Below are 6,911 nucleotides of genomic sequence, written 5' to 3' on the forward strand. Positions count from 1 at the left end.
ATAATAGAGTAGGTTTTTGTTTTTTCCCCCCTAGTATCTCCTATTAAAATACCTGTCTTGTTCTAATTAGATACCCACTGATATGTCTTCTTATGGGAGGTAATAGAGATAAATTTGTAAACATGCATTTATCACTCTGGTATAAATAATATCTTACTTGGTTTAACTTTTGGCACAAAATGGGAAATGACTACTAATGGAATGCACAGAATCTAAGGAATTTTTTTGACATTTTTGTTAGGTTTAGTTTTACATATACTGGCATGAAAGGAAAATAATAGTAGACTGGTTAACCTGTTAAGTAACATAGTTATCTACTTGGCAGACAATTGAATTTACTGTTTTGGAATATTGTGTTTCTGCAGTTATCTCTGAATCCTTATAGAAACATAAACGATTATGAATAATTATAGAAACATAAATGAAACGTTCATTAGACGCATATGAATAAGTAAAACAAATATCCTGACAGTAGTGCTTTCCAAGATAATTTTGTCATCAAATAATAGGAGCAGAGTACAAATGTGCTGTAATATAAAGATATGGTAAAAGCTTACTGATCTACCAACACAGTACATGACACGACATGACTGTCATATATTTGTAGTTGGGTATGTTCACAATTAACCTTTCAGTATTTAATGAATTGTAAAGTTCTGATGGGACATCTGATATGTAGGTCTGAAAAGTTATAAGTAAAAGGTAAGAGTGGAAATGTAATATTGCAAAATAATCTGATTATGCATAGTATTATGGGGAAAAAAACAAAGGTAATATTGAAACCATTCTTTTCCAATATCATTTAGATAGATGTCTTGGACCTAAGTTCACTGAGATGAAGCCATATTTAAATAGTAACAACTTGTCCCGTATCCAAGACGTGCAGAACTTTTGAAAAAAATGTAAATTGAAATAAAAGTAAGATACTGAATTTAGGCAGACATGTTTCTTTGGGTGAATCTGATATCTTTTATTAGAGTAACTTAAATAGTTGGGAAAAAAAATTTTAGCAAGCTTTTTGAGTTCAAAAATCCTTTGTCATGTTCAAAAGCTTGCTAATTTTTCCCAACTATTTAAGTTGGTCTAATAAAAGATATCAGATTCACCAAAAGAACCTTGCCTGCCTATGTCATTAGACCAATATGGCTACAGCTTGCACCCAGATACTGGACTTGACGCTGTTCCTGGAACAATCTGTGCATGTTTGAAGTCAGTCTAATTATCCTAATGATGTATAGTAACATCTCTTCACAAGGTCCTCATACTCAGATACCTCTGAGCCACTCTAAATGTAAACTGCAAAATTAAAATGAAAAGTGAAGTTTAGACTTGGGTTAACTACACTGTGTGGGAGCTTATACATTTTCCTTATACATTGGAATCAACATTTTACAGATGTCCTAATAAAGCTTGTCACTTGTGAGCATGTATTTGTTTTAAGCACATTTGTACTAGTGGTCATCTAAATCAGTGTAAGACGTACAGGGCATATACCTTAGCAAAGGTTACGCAGGTGTAACTGAGGGCTGAACTTGGCCGTGCAACTGGAATTTGTTAACGGTGAGGCAGAATAGAAACCATTTTCCTCTATAGGTTTGTGGGATGATTTGAATCAGGTTTAGTGAAACTTTAAAACATGGCAGGTCTTACTTAATAGTTTTCTTTTCAGGTATTACATTTATACCTTTTCCAAAGTAGTTAAGTTTGTTTACAAAGACTGTTCTTCACAAAATAATTATTTTTCATCAATTTGCTATTCATTCCAAGCTTAGTGACAGTCTCGTGTGGTCCTTCTCTTTCTTGGTGGGAGAGGTTGGAGGTGAGAAATCAAGCTTACAATTGGCCTTTGAAAAAGAATAGAGCAGCAGTGTGTTTTTTTTTTTCAACTTTTCTATGTATACAAGACTTCATAAATAAGTTTATAGGCAATGTAAAACTCATTCATACAGCATTCACTATTTGTGAATTGTCTCTAGTGCCTCTTATCATTGAAAAATAATTACCTTTATGATACTTCTCCCATACACTATGATTCTCATTCCTTGGTCTTGGTATTTTAGCATGAGTCCCTGCCTTAAAAATGAGTGACACAAATGATGGATCAAAAGTGAGGATGGATGTAGACTATTGATTTGACTTAAACTAGGCATGCACATACAGTATATAGTCCTTCCACGATTTTCCAAAACTTTTGGTTTTAATAATGTCACAGGAGTAAAAACAAGCAAGGAAAAACTTGGGACTTAGGAGGATGGGAATGAATGAAAGATGAATGTCATCTAGCAGAATTAGGGAGGAGCTTGGACTGTCCTTGGCTAGAAACAACAATATTATTTTTTTTGTGAATTCCATTTTATATAACATTAGACATACCATTTTTTCCATATGGTGCTCTACTTAGAGTCTGTTGGGGAGAACAAAGTATATATACTCTATGTATAAAATAGGCTATTTTCAAACCTCAGCACTAGAACTCTTTAAGTTTGTTTAAACTGGCCAAAACTTAATGGACTTCATTCTACTCATGTTAGTGACAGCAGTAGTTCTGTTTACCATTTAGTTTATTATAAATTTGTCTTCAAACATTTATAACATTTTATTGAACTTTCAGGCTTACTTTTTTTTCATGCTTCATCTCTGCCTTTAAATAAATCTTATTCTTATAAATTCGGGGACGTGGCCACAGACCCTACCAGATATTGCCCCTCACCCCCACTCTTATGGGTCCACTCACAGCTTTCTGAGCTTGATACTTTAAACCTCCTGCCCCCCTTCCCTTCCTTTTCCCCTGTTTGCCCAGAAGTTCTCTCTCAATTATAGAGGAAAGGATAATATTACCATACAACCTCGTCATAATAATCCTCTGGTTTTAACCATTCCTGCAGCTGGGACTGGTGTTCCTCTCCCCGCCCCCCCCATTATTATGATGTAATAAATTGACTAACACTGTTATAGCAAAACACTCTTTTAATGAAGTTTTCTTCCAGTCCCATGGGGTTCATTATAGTAAGGTGGTACTGTATTAATTATATAGGAATGAGTCACTGAGCAAATCTGTTCCTTGTAGCACAAAACCCGGAATTTTTTGCAGAACATGCCGGTAAATGTAACACGAGCCCAGGGCACTGTAACTGGCATGGCTTTGCAGCATGGCTGCTCATACTTGCGTTGTTACTCTGTCGCTCTTGGGCTGTGGAGTCCTAAGTGCTCAGATGTGGATGCTGATCATCTGCTTAATTGTTATGTAGACATAGCCCTCAGCTTATGGCTTGTTCATTACACCTCAGCACCCTTCAGGAATGTTGCTCCAATTTCAGCCGTTGTTGTTATAGTAGTATGAAGAAGACGCACTCTTTTGCACCCCTGTAATGTCTTTGTAGACAGGGTTTCTCTTTTTTCATATCCCCTTTGTAGCTTGTGCATCTACATTTGTGATTTTTGACAGCAGTGAAGGAGGCTGCATTTGTTACCATGCTTACCAGGAATACAAGTATTTTGACAACAGAAGTGTTTCAAACTGCTGGTGTTTGCCAAGACAACCCTTCTTTCCAGAGCATAGATAAGAGTGGCATTCCCCTATTTGGGTGAACGAACAAATCCTAGAAAGGTAAGAGAGGGAGGGAGCTCAGGATGCCATTTAGTCCTTCCTCCTATTGTGACATAAGGTGAAACACATATCTCACCTGTTCTTAAAAGCCTCCAGTGACAGGAATTTCACAGTTCGCCTCAAATCTTGTTGATTTCAGCCTGCCTTTTCAGTTTATCAAGATCACTTTGAATTCACATTTTGTGCTCCAGAGTGCATATGACTCCAGCTTTGTGTATTCCACAGTTTTAATTAGTGTATTTTTTTGTTTTTTTAATATTTCATCATTTAGATCCTTAATGAAAATGTTGCTTAGTATTAAACCCCGGATAGGCCCCTATGGTAGTCCACTTGATATGTCCTCTTGGTTTGTCAGCGAAACATTGATCATTAATTTTTTATAGCAATTTCTGTAACCAGTTCCATACCCACCTTATGGGGATTTCACCTAGACTGTATTTTCTCTATTGTCATGAGAGTATGTCAAAAGCTTTACTAAATGGCTTAACAGCTATTGTTTGCCTTGTATCCATTAGGCCACTTACCCTGTTAAAGAACACAATTAAATTATTTTGGCATTATTTGTGCTCAACAAATCCATGTTGGCTCTTTCACCATATCCTGGGTCTTTAATGCTTTGTTCTAGTGTCTTCCCAGTTTAATTTAGACTGACTGGTCCAGAAGCCCTCTGGTTCTCTTCAATAAAAATGGCTGCTATGTTTGTTCTTAACTAGTCCTCTAAGAGCTCCTCCATGTGCTCTCGAAAATAATTGCAAATGGTTCAGAGATTGTTTCAGCTAGTCTCTTAAGTACTTGAAGGTGAATTTCACCATGCCTTGTTGACCTGAATGCATCTAACTTTAATCTGTTCTTTAGCTTTACCTTCTTGGTCTGTTTTCCTACACCATTTTCAAATTTCCTGTGTCACAATTAACTGTTTAATGAAGACAGAAGCAAAAAAGACATTGAACAATTTTGACCTTCTCTGTAATGTCCAGTATATGCTCTCCTTTCCCATCAAGTGATGGGCTCATACTTTCCTTTGTCTTTCCCTTGCTATTTTTTACATCCCTTATTAATTCTAAATAATTTTGCATAATGCCTTGGATTCTATTCCCTTCACATTTGTGCTGAGTTTTTTTTACTTGTCCATAGTAACGTGGGTTCACAACCCCACTCTCTGTCCCACCACTGCGGTCATTTTGGAATTTTACAGTTCCAGTATTATAAAAGCCTTAATCTGTCTGTCTATCCATAACACTTTTTTTGCACTCTGGTTGGCTGACTGAAACAACCAATCAGAGTGCAAATACAGTGTTTGGCCAGGAGGTGGCATTGCAGTGGAGCACTGCTATGATGGCAGGGAATGGGGGGGCAAGGCCTGCACAGCTGGAGCCCCCCCCCCAGCCCTGCACTGATCCCTGGAGGCAGCGGCGATGGAGCGGTGGGGCAGGACTCTGCTCCCTGCAGGCAGCAAGCGAGAGGACGCTGTGGGGAGGAAGGAGTGGGCTTGAGGTGGTGGAAGAAGCCCACCTGCCACAGCAGTTGTGGGGGGAGGAGTAGCAGTGGGCCCAGCCTGACACGGCAGCAGTGGGGGGGAGCTCCTCCCCACTCAGGCCCAGGTCCCCTCCCCTGCGTTCGGCCCTGAGCTCGCTGCTTCTGTCCTCACACTGCTGCTGCATTGGCCTGGGCCTGCTGCTCCCCCCACCCCCACCGCTGCTGCAGCGGGTTGGCTTCTTCCCACCCTTGGGCCCAGTCTTCCACCCCACCCCACCCCCTGCATCAGGCCCAGGTCTGCTCCTCCCCTTCCCCTGCTGCCACAGCAGGGAAGGGGGGAGCAGGCCCGGACCTCAAGAGGGAAAGGGGGAGTGGGCCTGGACAGGGGGGTACATGGGGCTCTGTTCCTGCCTGCTCCCCTCCGCCCGTCATTCTTGACAGGCAGTTGGCTAGTATTTCCTATCTTTTTTTTGCGTGTTGGATAGTTTGTCACTGTGCTTTTAATATGAGTCTCAGAATTATCAGATCTTTTGAACTTGTAAAATTTCTTCTCATGGGAGACCCTTACCTATCAGTTACCTGAATGTGTTGACATTTGCTGTCGTTCTACTCAACTTACTCCTTCTTTTCCTTAGCATAATGGATTCTCTTATCATATGATTCCTTTCTTCCAAATTATCTGCCTTCAGATTCTCAACCAGTTCTCCTGCTAGTCAGTCACATCTGAAATAGTTTGCCCTAGTTATGTTCCATCACTTTCTGAAACAAGATCTCTCCAGCACATTCAATTGATAAAAAGTGTCTGTCCTTCTGTGTAGCTTTTCCACTGGGTAGTTGTAGAGCCCCCCAGGAGGTCATGCCCTTTCTGTTCATTTTTCAGATGTACCTCCTAATTTGCTGCTCTGTAGTAGAACTCTACCATTTCATCACCCTTCGTTATTTCCGTTTCACTGGAGATTTCCAAAAAGTCTTCCTCTTTCTCTAGCCTAGACTTTGTAACAACATGAATACTTGCTCTACAGTGCATCACCTCCTTTTCTGATGTCTGGCTTCCTGGACGAGCTATACTCTTCTATACGTGTCCCATGATTTTTTTCCCCACTAAATAATTGTGATGCCATTTTTAAGCTGTCACTTTGTGTACTGATATATCTGGTTATTTCCATGTGTGTCCCATACTCATGGCGTACAAGTATTGAGGTTGTTTAGCAGTATGTCATTATTTTCCTTTTTTGTCTCGTATGACTGCCAGTTCCTTTCTCCTCTATTTCCCTCTATATTACAGTCTTCTGAGAGGTCATTGTTTTTACTTCTGTATAGACCTTTGTCACTAGTCCCCTTTGAAACTCTCTTTATTAGCCTGGTGTGTCAGGAACAGCATTTTAGAATACTTGCGTTCATCAGGAAAACTATCCATCTACCCAGTAGTCCTCGTCTAAGGAATGGCAACACAGTCAAAGCAGGCAAACTATGTATTTATCTCACGGATGCGTTTGTCTCTGCCTGAATTTTTAGTCTCCACTGAAAGAAGTAGTGAAGACCTTGTTCCTCCTCCTAGCCATCCACACTTGATCCCAGAGCTTGTAGTAATTTCTTATCTCTTCAGGGTCATTTTTGACCATATTGGAATCTAGGAAGATAAGCAACATGGGGAATTGGTCAGAGGACTGCAGAATATTGAGGCTGAGAACTATATGAAGAGCCTCTGGAAAAAAGCAAAATGTTTACAAATCTGTCAGAAAGAGGCAGGCAAGGTTCTTTGGTTACATGTGATATCTTTTATTAGACCAACTAAACAGCTGGAAAAATGTTCTTTGCAAGCTTTCAG

Source organism: Crocodylus porosus, unplaced genomic scaffold, assembly GCF_001723895.1.
Source record: "Crocodylus porosus isolate Cpor-Errol unplaced genomic scaffold, CroPor_comp1, whole genome shotgun sequence".
In the NCBI taxonomy this organism is placed as follows: domain Eukaryota; kingdom Metazoa; phylum Chordata; order Crocodylia; family Crocodylidae; genus Crocodylus; species Crocodylus porosus.